The sequence below is a fragment of the Mesoplodon bidens genome (genome assembly GCF_964165515.1).
Source record: "Mesoplodon bidens genome assembly, chromosome: 13".
In the NCBI taxonomy this organism is placed as follows: domain Eukaryota; kingdom Metazoa; phylum Chordata; class Mammalia; order Artiodactyla; family Ziphiidae; genus Mesoplodon; species Mesoplodon bidens.
The window spans coordinates 62,315,850-62,332,765 of NC_138169.1; the positions used below are offsets into that span (position 1 = coordinate 62,315,850).

A 16,916-nucleotide genomic window follows, 5' to 3' on the forward strand; every position below is an offset into this window, starting at 1 on the left:
TTACACTAGAAGAAATCAGCAGTAAACTAAATGATACAGAGAAATGCACAAGCAAGCTGGAAGACAGAGTAGTGGAAATCACTGATGTTGAACAGAAAAAAAAGAAAAAAAATTGGAAAGAAATAAGGAAAGTTTAAGAGATGTCTGGAACAACTTCTAGCACATTAATATTCACATTATAGGGATCCCAGGAGAAGAGAGCGAGAAAGGTGCTGAGAACATATTTGGAAACACAATAGCTGGAAAATTCCCTAATATGAGAAAGGAAGAGACATCCAAATCCAGAAAGCAAAGAGAGTCCCAAAGAGGATCAACACAAAGAGGACCACACAAAGACACACTGTAAATTAAAATGGCAAAAATTAAAGATAAAGAGAGAATATTCAAAGCAGCAGGGGAAAAGCAACAAGTCACATACAAGGGAACTCCCATACAGCTATGAGCTGACTTTTCAGCAGAAACTGCAGGCAAGAAGGAAGTGGTACAATATATTTAAAGTGATGAAAGGAAAAACCTACAACCAAGAATACTCTACACAGCAAGGCTCTCATTTGGATTGGAGGGAGAGCTCAAAAGTTTTACAGACAAGCAAAAGATAAAAGAATTTAGCAACACCAAACCAGCTTAACAAGATATGTTAAAGGAACTTCTCTAAGAAAAAACCCCACAATTAGAAACTTGAAAATTGCAAAAGGAAAAAGCTCATCAGTAAAGGCAAATATACAGTAAAGGTAGTAAATCATCCACGCACAAAGCTAGCAGAAAAGTTAAAAGAAAAAAGTAGTAAAATCATCTATCCACAATACACAGTTGAAACACAAAACAATTAGATGTAAAACATGACATCAAAAACAGTAATCATGAGAGCAAGAGAGTACAAATGCAGGGCTGTTAAAATGCAATTGAAATTAAGAGATCAGCAACTTAAAACAATCACACACATATAGAGATTGCTACATATAAACGTCATGGTAACCACAAAACAAAAATCTATAATAGATACACACAGAAAAAAACCCAAAAAGAATCCAAACATAACACTAAAGATAGCCATCAAATCACAAGGGAAGATAACAGAAGAAGAAAAAAGGAAGATGAAAGAACTACAAAAATAATCAAAAACAAATTAACAAAGTGACAATAAGAACATAAATATCAATAATTACTTTAAATGTAAAAGAACTAAATGCTCCAATCAAAAGACATAGAGTGGCTGAATGGATACAAAAACAAGACCTATATATATGCTGCCTATAAGAGACTCACTTCAGATTAAAAGACACATACAACTGAAAGTGAGGGGGTGGAAAAAGGTATTTCATGCAAATGGAAATCAAAAGAAAAAGGGTTAGCAATTCTTATATGTGACAAAACAGACTTTAAAACAAAGACTATTACAAGAGACAAAGAAGGACATTACATACTGATCAGGGGATCAATCTGAAAAGAAGATATAACAATTATAAATACATATGTACCCAACATAGGAGCACCTAAATACACAAAGCAAATATTAACAGACATAAAAGGAGAAATTGATGGTAACACAGCAATAGTAGGAGACTTTAACACCCCACTTACATCAATGGATAGATCATCCAGAAAGAAAATCAATAAGAACACTGGCCTTAAATGACACACTAGACCAGATAGACTTGATAGATAGATAGATAGATAGATAGATGAAAGATGATAGAACAGTCCATGGAAAAGCAGCAAAATACATATTCCTTTCATTTCCATTTCCACTGCACATGGAACAGTCTCCAGGATAGATTACATGACAGGCCACAAAACAAGTCTCAGTAAACCCTAAACTTAAGAAAATTAAAATGATATCAATCAACTTTTCCAACCAAAAGACTGGAAATTAACAAGGAAAAGAAAACTACAAAAAAACAGAAACATGTGGAAGTTAAACAATATGCTACTGAACAACCAATGGATCACTGAAGAAATCAATATTTTAACAATACCTAGAGACAAATGGAAATGAAAACACAATAATCCAAAAATCTATGGGATTCAGGGACTTCCCTGGTGGTTCAGTGGTTAAGAATCCGCCTGCCAATGCAGGGGACATGTTTTCAGCCCTGGTCCAGGAAGATCCCACGTGCCGCAGAGCAACTAAGCCTGTGCACCACAACTACTGAGCCTATGCTCTAGAGCCCGCAAGCCACAACTACTGAAGCCCATGTACCACAACTACTGTGTCCACGTGCCACAACTACTGGAGCCTGTGCTCCACAACAAAAGAAGGCACTGAAATAAGAAGCCCACACACCACAGCAAAGAGTAGCCCCCACTCAGTGCAATTAGAGAAAGCCCACACACAGCAACAAAGACCCAATGCAGCATGTGTGGGAGGGGGTGGGTGGGGAAGGATCGCCAGCAAGATCCTGAGGTGAGGCTCGTGTGCCCGCCCCCACCCTGGCCCCCAGTTCCCACCTGGTCGGCCCGGCTGAGCCATGATCAAGGTGATCCTCATCTTTAACCACCACGGGAAGCCGTGGCTCTCCAAGTTCTACCAGCCCTACAGTGAAGATACACAACAGCAAATCATCAGGGAGACTTTCCATTTAGTGTCTAAGAGAGATGAAAATGTTTGTAATTTCCTAGAAGGAGGATTATTAGTTGGAGGATCTGACAACAAACTGATTTATAGACATTATGCAACATTATATTTTGTCTTCTGGGTGGATTCTTCAGAAAGTGAACTTGGAATTTTAGATCTAATTCAAGTATTTGTGGAAACATTAGACAAGTGTTTTGAAAACGTCTGTGAACTGGATTTAATTTTCCATGTAGACGAGGTTCACAATATCCTTGCAGAAATGGTGATGGGAGGAATGGTATTGGAGACCAACATGAATGAGATTGTTACACAAATTGATGCACAAAATAAACTGGAGAAATCTGAGGCTGGCTTGGGATCTCCAGCCCGTGCTGTATCAGCTGTAAAGAATATGAATCTTCCTGAGAACCCAAGAAATATTAACATTGGTGACATCAGTATAAAAGTGCCAAACCTGCCCTCTTTTAAATAAAAAATTTAAAAGGCCACTCCCAGGTAAAATCCAGGGGAAATGTCATCTAAGTTTACCATGCAGTTGTTTACTAAAAATAGAGGAGGAGAGTCTTAACTTTTGCTCTTGGATTTAAGTCAAGGTACTGTATAGAAGTTATGTAAAATCAGTATGGAAGTTCATTGTTGCTTTTCTTGCTCAGTGATTTTGAAGAAATTGAGTAGTTACAGTGTGATTTTTTTCTTTATTTTCTAAACTGCATTCCTATGGCCACCTAAGGCATGCCTCCATGTATTGGCTACTACAGTATTTTGAAAAGTGTTTGGGACATTTCTTTAAATTATGTATAACCCAAAATGTTGGTGTTTTGTATGGATCACAAATACAGCATTCCTTAATTCTTTCTGTTATTTGTCAGAATTGTTATTTAAAGAATGAAGTATGTATTACATGAAAACATTATGACCTTTTTCTCTTAGTTTAAATAAACTCCAAGGTAACTGGACTTCTAAAGCACCATTCTGTTTGCCTGGTATCTACTTTAGCAATAATTTTTTTATGACCCTCTGACTCAACCAAGTAAATAAAAGTATATTTTATCACTGTTAAAAAAAAAGACCCAATGCAGCCATAAATAAATAAATTTATATATTAAAAAAGAAATCTATGGGATTCAGCAAAAGCAGTTCTAAGAGAGAAGTTTTATAGTGATACAAGCCTACCTCAGAAAACAAAAAAAAATCAAATAAACAACATAAAGTTAAACTAAAGGAACTAGAAAAAGAACAAACAAAACCCAAAGTTAGTAGAAGGAAAGAAATCATAAGGATCAGAACAGAAATAAATAGAATAGAGATTTAAAAAAACAAAAATATCAGTAAAACTAAGAGCTGATTTTTTAAACATATTATTTATTTATTTATTTATTTGGTTACACCAGGTCTTAGTTGCAGCAGGCAGGCTCCTTAGTTGTGACTCACCAGCTCCTTAGTTGTGGCATGTGAACTATTAGTTGTGGCATGCATGTGGGTTCTAGTTCCCTGACCAGGGATTGAACCTGGGTCCCCTGCATTGGGAGTGCAGAGTCTTAACCACTGCACCACCAGGGAAGTCCCACTAAGAGCTGATTTTTGAGAAGATAAACAAAATTGATAAACCTTTAGCCAGATTCATCAAGATAAAAAGAGAGAGGGCCCAAATCAATAAGATCAGAAATGAAAAAGGAGAAGTTACAACTGACACCACAGAAATACAAAGAATCATGAGACTATGACAAACAACTACATGCCAATAAAATGGACAACCTGGAAGAAATGGACAAATTCCTAGAACTTACAATCTCCCAAGACTGAACCAGGAAGAAATAGGAAGTATCAACAGCACAATTACCAGTAATGAAATTGAATCACTAATTAAAAAAAAAAAACTCCCCAAACAAACAAAAGTCCAGGAAGAGATGGCCTCACAGGTGAATTCTACTAAATATGTAGGTAAGAGTTAACACCTATCTTTCTCAAACTATTCCTAAAACTTACAGAGGAAAGAATGCTTCCAAACTCATTCTATGAGGCCAGCATCACCCTGATACCAAAACTAGACAAAGCTTTCACAAAAAAGAAAATTACAGGCCAATATCACTGATGAACATAAATGCGAAAATCCTCAACAAAATATTAGCAAACCGAACCCAACAATACATTAAGTGGATCACACACCATGATCAAGTTGGATTTATCACAGGGATGCAAGGACTTTTCAATATTTGCAAATCAATCAACGTGATACACCATGTTAACAAACAGAAGAATAAAAACCATATGATCATCTCAATAGATGCAGAAAAAGCTAAAAAGCTTTTGACAAAATTCAACATCCATTTATGATAAAAACTCTCCAGAAAGTGGGCATAGAGGGAACATACCTCAACATAATAAAGGCCATGTATGACAAACCCACAGCTAACATCATACTCAATGGTGAAAAGCTGAAAGTATTTCCTCTAAGATCAGGAACAAGACAAGGATGCACATTCTTGCCACTTTTACTTAGCATAGTATTGGAAGTCCCAGCCACATCAATCAGACAAGAAAAAGAAATAAAAGGAGGGAATTCCCTGGCAGTCCAGTGGTTAGGACTCCACACTTTCACTGACATGGGCCCAGGTTCAATCCCTGGTCAGGGAACTAAGATCCCACAAGCTGCGCAGCATGGTAAAAAAACAAAGAGAGAGAGAGAGAGTAAAGGAATTCATATTGCAAAACTGTCACTCTTACTATACATAGAAAATCCTAAAGACACCACCAGAAAACTAGTAGAGCTCATCAATGAATTTGGTAAAGTTGCAGTATACAAAATTAATATGCATTAATATACATTAATCTATTGCATTTCTATACACTAATAATGAACTATCAGAAAGTGAAATTAAGGAAGCAATTCCATTTACAATCCCATCAAAAATAATAAAATACCTAGGAATAAATCTAACTAATGTTTGTACTCAGAAAACTATAAGACGCTGATGAAAGAAATTGAAGAGGACATGAACAGTTGGAAAGATACACCGTGTTCATGGACTGGAAGAAATAATGTTGCTAAAATGACAATGCAATCTATGCATTGTCTACATATCTACAGATTCAATGTAATCCCTACCAAAATGCCAATGGCATTTTTCACAGAACTAGAATAAATAATTTTAAAATTTGTATGGAAACATAAAAGACCCCTGATAGCCAAAGCAATCTTGAGAAAGAAAAACAGAGCTGGAGGAATCAGGCTTCCTGACTTCAGATTATACTATAAAGCTACAGTAATCAAAACAGTATGATACAGGCACAAAGACAGACTTATAGACCAAAGGAACAGGATAGAAATCCCAGAAATAAACCCACGCACCTATGGTCAATTAATCTATGACAAAGGAGGCAAGAACATACAATGGAGAAAAGACAGTCTCTTCAATAAATCGTGCTGGGAAAACTGGACAGCTACACGTAAAAAAATGAAATTAAAACATTCTTTAACATCATACACAAAAATAAATTCAAAATGGATTAAAGACCTAAATGTAAGACCAGATACTATAAAACTCCTAGAGAAAAACATAGGCAGAACACTCCTTGACATAAATTGCAGCAATAGCTTTTTGGATCCACCTCCTAGAGTAATGAAAATAAAAACAAAAATAAACAAATGGACCTAATTAAACTTACAAGCTTTTCCACAGCAAGAGAAACCATAAGCAAACCAAAAAGACAACCCACAGAATGGGAGAAAATATTTGCAAATGATATGACTGATAAGGGGTTAATATCCAAAATATACAAATAGCCCACGTAGCTCAACATCTAAAAGCAAACAACCCAATTAAAAAATGGGCAGAAGACCTGAATAGACATTTTTTTCAAAGAAGATATACAGATGGCCAACAGGCACATGAAAAGATGTTCAATACTGGTAATTATCAGAGAAATGCAAATCAAAACCACAATGAGATATTACTTCACACCTGCCAGAATGGCTGTCATGAAAAAGATCACAAATAACAAATGTTGATGAGGATGTGGAGAAAAGGAAACCCTTGTATACTGTGGGTGGGAATGTAAATTGGTGCAGCCACTGTGGAAAACAGTATGGACATTCCTCAAAGAACTAAAAATAGAAATACAATATAATCCAGGAATTCCACTCCTGGGTATATATCTGAAGAAAACAAAAACATTAATTCAAAGAGACAAAAGCACTCTAATGTTCATAGCAGCATTACTTACAATAGCCAAGATATATGGAAGCAACCTAAGTGTCCATCAACAGATAAATGGATAATGAAGAGGTGATGTATATATACACACACATATATGTAATTATATATATATATGTGTGTGTGTACACATACACACACACAAACATATATACATACAACGGAATACCACTCAGCCATAAAAAAGAATGAAATTTTGCCATTTGCAGCAATGTGGTTAGACTTTGAGGGTATTACGCTAAGTGAAATAAGTCAGACAGAGAAAGGCAAATACTGTATGATATCACTTATATATGGAATCTAAAAAAATAAAACAAACTAGTCAATAAAACAAAAAAGTAACAGACTCACAGATATAGAGAACAAAATAGTGGTTACAAGTGTGAAGAGGGAAGGGGGAGGGGTGCAATAGGGGTAGGGGATTAAAATAAAATGTTGTTATGGGATTATATGAAATCATGTGTGTGAAACTTCTGTAAATTGTGAAGTGCTAAAGAATTTAAAATATCTTTCATTCAATAAAAAAAGTTTTATTAAAAAATGAATGAATATAACAAAAAAGAAACAGACTCACAGATATAAAGAACAAACTAGTGGTTACCAGTGGGGAGAGGAAAGGGAGGGGAAAGATAGGAGAACGGGATTAAAAGGTACAAACTACTATGTATAAAATAAACAAGATACAAGGATATATTGTACAGCACAGGGAATATAGCCAATATTTTATAATAACCATAAATGGAGTATAACCTTTAAAGGTTTTGAATCACTATGTTATACACCTGAAACTTAAATAATATTGTAAACCAACTATACCTCAATTTTAAAAAAAGAAAGAAGAAAAGAAAGCATGGTTAGGTAATAAAACCGAGCAGTCAATTGGTCATAACTTGAGTCCTTTTAATAAATTAACACCAAAATGCTGTATATGTAATTGTGTTTGAATATATGTAAATATAAGAATATGCATGTATTTTTACATATATATTATATACACACACATATATGTCATTGCATTATATGAAGAAATATGGCAGGGTGATGAATAGTAGCTATAAACACGGGTTACCTGATTGTGGGTGCAGGACACTGATGTGGAAGGGGGAAGGGAGGAAAGGGGGAAAGAAGAGCAAACTGACCAAGAAAAATGGGGGAAAAGCTGCACACAGATAAGCATATATATATATATATATATACATATCATATTTTTCAGCTATTAAATCTGTGTTTGCAAGAGGTTAGATGTCCAAGGATGTAAACTAAAAGTTTTTTTTTTTCCAAAGCACTAGAGGAGTCACCAGGAACCTGCAGCCTGGACTGTGGGACGGAACCAGCCGTTTTACAAAGTCTCTCCCTGCATTGCAATTACAAGAAGAACTGGCAAATCTGAGATACCACCTCAAGTCTGTTAGCATGGCCATTATCAAAAAGACAAGTGTTGGCGAGGATGCGGAGAAAAGGGAACCCTCATGCATTATTGGTGGGAATGTAAATTGGTGCAGGCACTATGGAAATAGCATGGAGGTTCCTCAAAAATTTAAAAATAGAACCACCATATGATCCAGCTAGGTATATATCTGAAGGAAATGAAATCACTATCTTGAAGAAACATCTGCATCCCTACATCCATTGCAGCATTAGTCACAATAGCCAACATATGGAACCAACCTAAGTGCCCATTGACGGATGAACTGATAAAGAAAATGTGGTGTATATATACAATGAAATATTATCCAACCATAAAAACGAAGGAAACCCTGCCATTTTCGATAACATGAATGAATCTTGAGGGCATTATACTAAGTGAAATAAATCAGACAGAAAAAGACAAATACTGTATGTTCTCACTTATATGTGGAATCTTAAAAAATAAAATTCAGAGAAACAGAAAGTAGATTGATGGCTACCAGAAATGAGTGGGGTAAATAGGTAAAGGTGATCAAAAGGTATAAACTGCTGGTTATAAGATAAATAAGTCATGGGGATGTAATGTACAGCCTGGTGACTACGTTTAACAATACTGTGTTGTATATCTGAAGGTTGCCAAGAGAGTAGATTTTAAATGTTCTCGCACAAAAAAAAAAAAGTAACTATGAGGTGATGGATATGTTAATCAACCTTATTGTGGTAACCATTTTGCAATATATACGTATATAAAATTACTATGTTGTACACCTTAAACTTGCACAATGTTATATGTCAATTATATCTCAATAAAGTTGCGGGGGAAAAAAGAACTTTGATAAGATCTGTGCTTTCAGGGACACAGCCTTGAGCAGACACTCTTCAGCCACGGGCTGGCCTTGATCCCAGAGTCAGGTGACCCAGGTGGTGAGGTCAAAATCACACCGGAAACCAAAATCAACGCAACCCCACCCCATGCTCACCCCTGACTCCCAAACCCTTAGAAAGCCCAGCCTCAGCATTCAACAGCATGATATCTCCCCATTTCTCTGATGCCCTGTAGTGTGTGGCAAGAGCATGGGTGTTACGGGCCAGATGATACACCTCCCTCTGCCTCTCACTACCTGTGTGCCTGGGTGCATTCCTTATCTTCTCTGAGCCTCTGCTTCTTCATCTATATAATGGGACTGTTGCTATCTCTCAGCGTTGTGAGAATTTGATTATAAATACGGAACACTCAGAACAAAGTTGGCACTTACTAAAGAGTTGCTGATTCTCTTGCGATAGTTAGTATTGTCATTATTTGGGGACAGGCTCGCGGCACTGGCCATGATGGGTAAATCAGGATGTGTAACTTTCCTTGTGATCAAAGAGAGATAAGGGTTTTTCCAGCTTGCAAATGACCTCTCAAAATAACCTGGATTTCCATCAAGTGCTGTTGGAAGTGTGATCTGGTATGAACTTTGGGAAAGTAATGAGGTGCAATATAGTATATGACTTAAGAATGGGCCTGAAGCTCATAATGGGGCTGAAGGAATAGAGGTTGGGAAAGGCTCAGCCTGCCTAGGATTAAGGGAAACTGGTCCTTTCTGGTAGTCCCACTCCTGAGAATCTGTCCCAAAGGACTTGTGCACCAACATGTTCATTTTAGACCTATTTATAATAACTTAAAAGTGGAAACACCTCAAATATCAAAAAAACAGGCCCATTTGTTGAGTAAAATAGGCATATACTTTTGACAGGATGTTATGCAGCCATATAACATGATGTTTACAGGAGGAGCTTCAAGATGGTGGAATAGTAAGACATGGAGATCACCTTCCTCCCCACAAGTACATCAGAAATACATCTGCATGTGGAACAACTCCTACAGAACACCTACTGAACACTGGCAGAAGACCTCAGACTTCCCAAAAGCCAAGAAACTCCCCCACGTACCTGGGTAGGGCAAAAGAAAAAAGAATAAACAGAGACAAAAAATAGGGACAGGACCTGCACCTCGGGGAGGGAGCTGGGAAGGAGGAAAGGTTTCCACACGCTAGGAAGCCCCTTCACTGGTGGAGATGGGGGTGATGGGAGGAGGAGCTTCGGAGCCATGGAGGAGAGCGTAGCCACAGGGTTGCAGAGAGCAAAGCGGAGAGATTCCCGCACAGAGGATCGGTGCCGACCTGCACTCACCAGCCCGAGAGCCATGTCTGCTCACCCGCCGGGGCAGGCGGGGGGTGGGAGCTGAGGCTCGGGCTTCGGTCAGATCCCAGGGAGATGACAGGGGTTGGCGGCTTGAACACAGCCTTCAGGGGGTTAGGGCGCCACGGCTAGCCGGGAGGGAGTCCGGGAAAAAGTCTGGAGCCGCCAAAGAGGCAAGAGACTTTTTCTTCCCTCTTTGTTTCCTGGTGCGCGAGGAGAGGGGATTAAGAGCGCCGCTTAAAGGAGCTCCAGAGACAGGCGCGAGCCGCCGCTAAAGGTGCGGACCCCAGAGACGGGCATGAGACACTAAGGCTGCTCCTGCAGCCACCAAGAAGCCTGTGCGCGAGCACAGGTCACTATCCACACCTCCCCTCCTGGAAGCCTGTGCAACCCGCCACTGCCAGGGTCCCGTGATCCAGGGACAACTTCCCCGGGAGAGCGCACGGCGCATCTCAGGCTGGTGCAACGTCACGCCGGCCTCTGCCACCGCAGGCTCGCCCCGCAGCCGTACCCCTCCCTCCCCCCAGCCTGAGTGAGCCAGAGCCCCCGAATCAACTGCTCCTTTAACCCCGTCGTGTCTGAGCGAAGAACAGATGCTCTCAGGCGACCTACACGCAGAGGCGGGACCAAATCCAAAGCTGAGCCCCGGGAGCTGTGGGAACAAAGAAGAGAAAGGGAAATTTCTCCCAGCAGCCCCAGGAGCAGCAGATTAAATCTCCACAGTCAACTTGATATACCCTGCATCTGTGGAATACCTGAATAGACAACAAATCATCCCAAATTGAGGAGGTGGACTTTGGGAGCAAAGATATATATTTTTTTCCCCTTTTCTCTTTTTGTGAGTGTGGATGTATATGCTTCTCTGTGTGATTTTGTCTGTATAGCTGGGCTTTTACCATTTGTCCTAGGGTTTGGTCTGTCCGTTTTTTGGTTTTGGGGGCTTTTTTTAGTAGATTTTAGAGCTTGTTATCATTGGTGGATTTGTTTTTGCTTTGGTTGTTCTCCTCTTTCATTTTTTTTATTACTTTAAAAAAATTTTAGTAACTTTTTTATTTTTTATTTTAGTAATTTTTTAATATTATTTTATTTTATCTTCTTTCTTTCTTCCTTCCTTCCTTCCTTCCTTCCATCCATCCTTCCTTCCTTTCTTCTTTCTTCTTTCTTTCTTTCTTTCTTTCTTTCTTTCTTTCTTTCTTCTTTCTTTTTCTCCCTTTTATTCTGAGCCATGTGGATGACAGGCTCTAGGTGCTCCAGCCAGGCATCACAGCTGTGCCTCTCAGGTGGAAGACCCAAGTTCAGGACACTTGTCCACAAAAGACCTCCCAGCTCCACATAATATCAAACAGCAAAAATCTCCCAGCGATCTCCATCTCAACGCCAAGACCCACCTCCACTCAACGACCAGCAAGCTACAGTGCTAGACACCCTATGCCAAACAACTAGCAAGACAGGAACACAACCCCATCCATTAGTAGAGAGGCTGCCTAAAATCATAATAAGGCCACAGACACCCCAAAACACACCACCAGACATGGACCTGCCGACCAGAAAGACAAGATCCAGCCTCATCCACCAGAATACAGGCACTAGTCTCCACCAGGAAGCCTACACAACCCACTGAACCAACATTAGCCACTACAGACAGACACCAAAAACAACGGGAACTACGAACCTGCAGCCTGCAAAAAGGAGACCCCAAACACAGTAAGTTAAGCAAAATGAGAAGACAGAGAAACACACAGCAGATGAAGGAGCAAGGCAAAAACCCACCAGACCTAACAAATGAAGATGAAATAGGCAGTCTACCTGAAAAAGAATTCAGAATACTTATAGTAAATATGATCCAAAATCTTGGAAATAGAATGGAGAAAATACAAGAAACCTTTAACAAGGACCTAGAGGAACTAAAGAGCAAACAAATGGTGATGAACAACATAATAAATGAAATTAAAAATTCTCTAGAAGGGATCAATAGCAGAAAAACTGAGGCAGAAGAACGGATAAGTGACCTGGAAGATAAAATAGTGGAAATAACTACTGCAGAGCAGAAAAAAGAAAAAAGAATGAAAAGAATTGAGGACAGTCTCAGAGACCTCTGGAACAGCATTAAACAAAACAACATTCGAACTATGGGGGTCCCAGAAGAAGAAGAGAAAAAGAAAGGGACTGAGAAAATATTTGAAGAGATTACAGTTGAAAACTTCCCTAACATGGGAAAGGAAATAGTTAATCAAGTCCAGGAAGTACAGAGAGTCCCATAGAGGATAACTCCAAGGAGAAACATGCTAAGACACATATTAATCAAAGTAGCAAAAATTAAATACATAGAAAAAATATTAAAAGCAGCAAGGGAAAAACAACAAATAACACACAAGGGAATCCCCATAAGCTTAACAGCTGATCTATCAGCAGAAATTCTGCAAGCCAGAAGGGACTGGCAGGACATATTTAAAGTGATGAAGGAGAAAAATCTACAACCAAGATTACTCTACACAGCAAGGATCTCATTCAGTTTTGACGGAGAAATTAAACCTTTACAGACAAGCAAAAGCTAAGAGAATTCAGCACCACCAAACCAGCTATACAACAAATGCTAAAGGAAATTTTCTAGGCAAGGAACACAAGAGAAGGAAAAGACCTACAATAAAAAACCAAAGCAATTAACAAAATGGGAATAAGAACATACATATCGATAATTACTTTAAATGTAAATAGATTAAATGCTCCACCCTAAAGACATAGACTGGTTGAATGGATACAGAAACAAGACCCATATATATGCTATCTACAAGAGACCCACTTCAGACCTAGGGACACATACAGACTGAAAGTGAGGGGGTGGGAAAAGATATTCCATGCATATGGAAATCAAAAGAAAGCTGGAGTAGCAATTCTCATATCAGGCAAGATAGACTTTAAAACAAAGACTATTACAAGAGACAATGACACAACATAATGATCAAGGGATCAATCCAAGAAGAAGATATAACAATTGTAAATATTTATGCACTGAAGTTAGGAGCATCTCAATACATAAGGCAAATAATAGCAGCCATAAAAGGGGAAATTGATAGTAACACAATCATAGTAGGGGACTTTAACACCCACTTTCACCAATGGACAGATATTCCTAAATGAAAATAAATAAGGAAATACAAGCTTTAAATGATACATTAAACAAGATGGACCTAATTGATATTTATAGGACATTCCATTCAAAAACAACAGAATACACATTCTTCTCAAGTGCTCATGCAATATTCTCCAGGATAGATCATATCCTGGGTCACAAATCTACCTTTGGTGAATTCTAACAAATATTTAGAGAAGAGCTAACACCTATCTTTCTCAAACTCTTCCAAAATATAGCTGAGGGGGTAACAAACCCAAACTCATTCTACGAGGCCACCATCACTCTGATACCAAAACCAGACAAAGATGTCACAGAGAAAGAAAATTACAGGCCAATATCACTGATGAACATAGATGCAAAAATCCTCAACAAAATACTAGCAAACAGAATCCAACAGCACATTAAAAGGATCACACATCATGACCAAGTGGGGTTTATCCCAGGAATGCAAGGATTCTTCAATATACGCAAATCAATCAATGTGATACACCATATTAACAAATTGAAGGAGAAAAACCATATGATCATCTCAACAGATGCAGAGAAAGCTTTCAACAAAATTCAACACCCATTTATGATAAAAACAAACCTCCAGAAAGTAGGCATAGAGGGAACTTTCCTCAACATAATAAAGTCCATATGTGGCAAACGCACAGCCAACAGCATCCTCAATAGTGAAAAACTGAAACCATTTCCACTAAGATCAGGAACAAGACAAGGCTGCCCACTCTCACCACTGTTATTCAACATACTTTTGGAAGTTTTAGCCACAGCAATCAGAGAAGAAAAAGAAATAAAAGGAATCCAAATGGGAAAAGAAGAAGTTAAGCTGTTTTGCAGTTTGCAGATGACACAATACTATACATAGAGAATCCTAAAGATGCTACCAGAAAACTACTAGAGCTAATCAATGAATTTGGTAAGGTAGCAGGATACAAAATTAATGCACAGAAATCTCTTGCATTCCTATACACTAATGATGAAAAATCTGAAAGTGAAATTAAGAAAACAGTCCCATTTACCATTGCGACAAAAAAAATAAAATATCTAGGAATAAGCCTACCTAAGGAGAAAAAAGACCTGTATGCAGAAAATTATAAGACACTGATGAAAGAAATTAAAGATGATACAAATAGATGGGGAGATGTACCATGTTCTTGGATGGGAAGAATCAACATTTTGAAAATGACTATACTACCCAAAACAATCTACAGATTCAATGCAATCCCTATCAAACTACACTGGCATTTTTCACAGAACTAGAACAAAAAGTTTCACAATTTGTATGGAAACACAAAAGACCCCAAGTAGCCAAAGCAATCTTGAGAACAAAAAATGGAGCTGGAGGAATCAGGCTCCCTGACTTCGGACTATACTACAAAGCTACAGTAATCAAGACAGTATGGTACTGGCACAAAAACAGAAATATAGATCAATGGAACAGGATAGAAAGCCCAGAGATAAACCCATGCACATATGGTCACCTTATCTTTGATAAAGGAGGCGAGAATATACAGTAGAGAAAGGACAGCCTCTTCAATAAGTGGTGCTGGGAAAACTGGACAGCTACATTCAAAGGAATTAACTTAGAACACTCCCTAACACCATACACAAAAAGAAACTCAAAATGGATTAAAGACCTAAATGTATGGCCAGACACTATCAAACTCTTACAGGAAATCATAGGCAGAACACTCTCTGACATAAATCACAGCAAGATCCTTTTTGGCCCACCTCCTAGAGAAATGGAAATAAAAACAAAAATAAACACATGGGACCTAATGAAACTTAAAAGCTTTTGCACAGCAAAGGAAACCATAAACAATATGAAAAGACAATGCTCAGAATGGGAGAAAATACTTGCAAGTGAAGCAACCGACAAAGGATTAATCTCCAAAATTTACAGGCAGCTCATGCAGCTCGATATCCAAAAAACAAACAACCCAATCCAAAAGTGGGCAGAAGACCTAAATATACATTTCTCCAAAGAAGATATACAGATTGCCAAAAAACACATGAAAGAATGCTCAAAATCATTAATCATCAGAGAAATGCAAATCAAAACGACAATGAGATACCATCTCACACCGGTTAGAATGGCCATCATCAAAAAATCTACAAACCATAAATGCTGGAGAGGGTGTGGAGAAAAGGGAACCCTCCTGCACTGTTGGTAGGAATGTAAATTGATACAGCCATTATGGAGAACAACATGGAGCTTCCTTAAAAAAACAAAAATAGAACTATCCTATGACCTAGCAATCCCACTACTGGGCATATACCCTGAGAAAACCATAATTCAAAAAGAGTCATGTACCACAATTTTCATTGCAGCTTTATTTACAATAGCCAGGACATTGAAGCAACCTAAGTGTCCATCAATAGATGAATGGATATGAAGATGTGGTACATATATACAATGGAATATTACTCAGTCATAAAAAGAAAGGAAATTGAGTTATTTCTAGTGATGTGGATGGACTATTTCTAGTGATGTGGCGTCTGTCATGTAGAGTGCAGTAAGTCAGAAAGAGAAAAAGAAATACCGTATGCTAACACATATGTATGGAATCTAAAAAAAGAAAAAAAAATGGTCATGAAGAACGTAGGAGCAAGACGGAAATAAAGTCACCGATGTACTAGAGAATGGACTTGAGGATACAGGGAGGGGGAAGGGTAAGCTGGGACAAAGTGAGAGAGTGGCATGGACATATATACGCTACCAAACGTAAAATAGATAGCTAGTGGGAAGCAGCTGCATAGCACAGGGAGATCAGCTCGGTGGTTTGTGACCACCTAGAGGGGTGGGATAGGGAGGGTGGGAGGGAGGAAGACGCAAGAGGGAAGAGATATGGGGACACATGTATATGTATAACTGATTCACTTTGTTATAAAGCAGAAACTAACACACCATTGTAAAGCAATTATATCCAAATAAAGATGTTAAAAAATTTTTTTAATGAAATGATGCTTACAAATTTTTATGTCATAGGAAAATCCTATTTGTGTAAGGTTAAGTTTTTAAAGCAGTATAGCAAAGAATATATACTATTTGATCTCAATTATATTAAGAAAAATGGAGGTAAAAAGAAATAACTGAAAGAGAACATCCAAAAATATTCCCAGTGGGTAATAAGTTTATGGATGATTTTCTTCAATCTCTTTATCATTTTCTGTACTTTTCATAATTTCTGCAGTGGGCATGCAGCACCCTGATGACTGGGGAGGAAAAACTAATATTTAAGAATGAAAACAAAAGCTGGTAAAATATTTCATTGAGCAGTAGCTGCACTTTGTCATTGGAGGTCCTCTTGACAAATGCAAGCCCCTCACCCTCGGATCTTGACTCTCCACCCTCCTACACTGCCTTTTCTGCCTGGGGGAAAGCTGCGTCCCTCATGCC

General features: G+C 38.2%; 1 pseudogene across 1 annotated transcript; it reads left to right on the forward strand.

Moving 5' to 3' along the window:
* Nucleotides 1-2,468: 2,468 nt before the first annotated feature.
* LOC308627009 (AP-3 complex subunit sigma-1-like) lies at nt 2,469-3,451 on the forward strand (annotated as a pseudogene). Its single transcript has one exon. The product of its transcript is annotated as an AP-3 complex subunit sigma-1-like (transcript).
* Nucleotides 3,452-16,916: the final 13,465 nt, after the last annotated feature.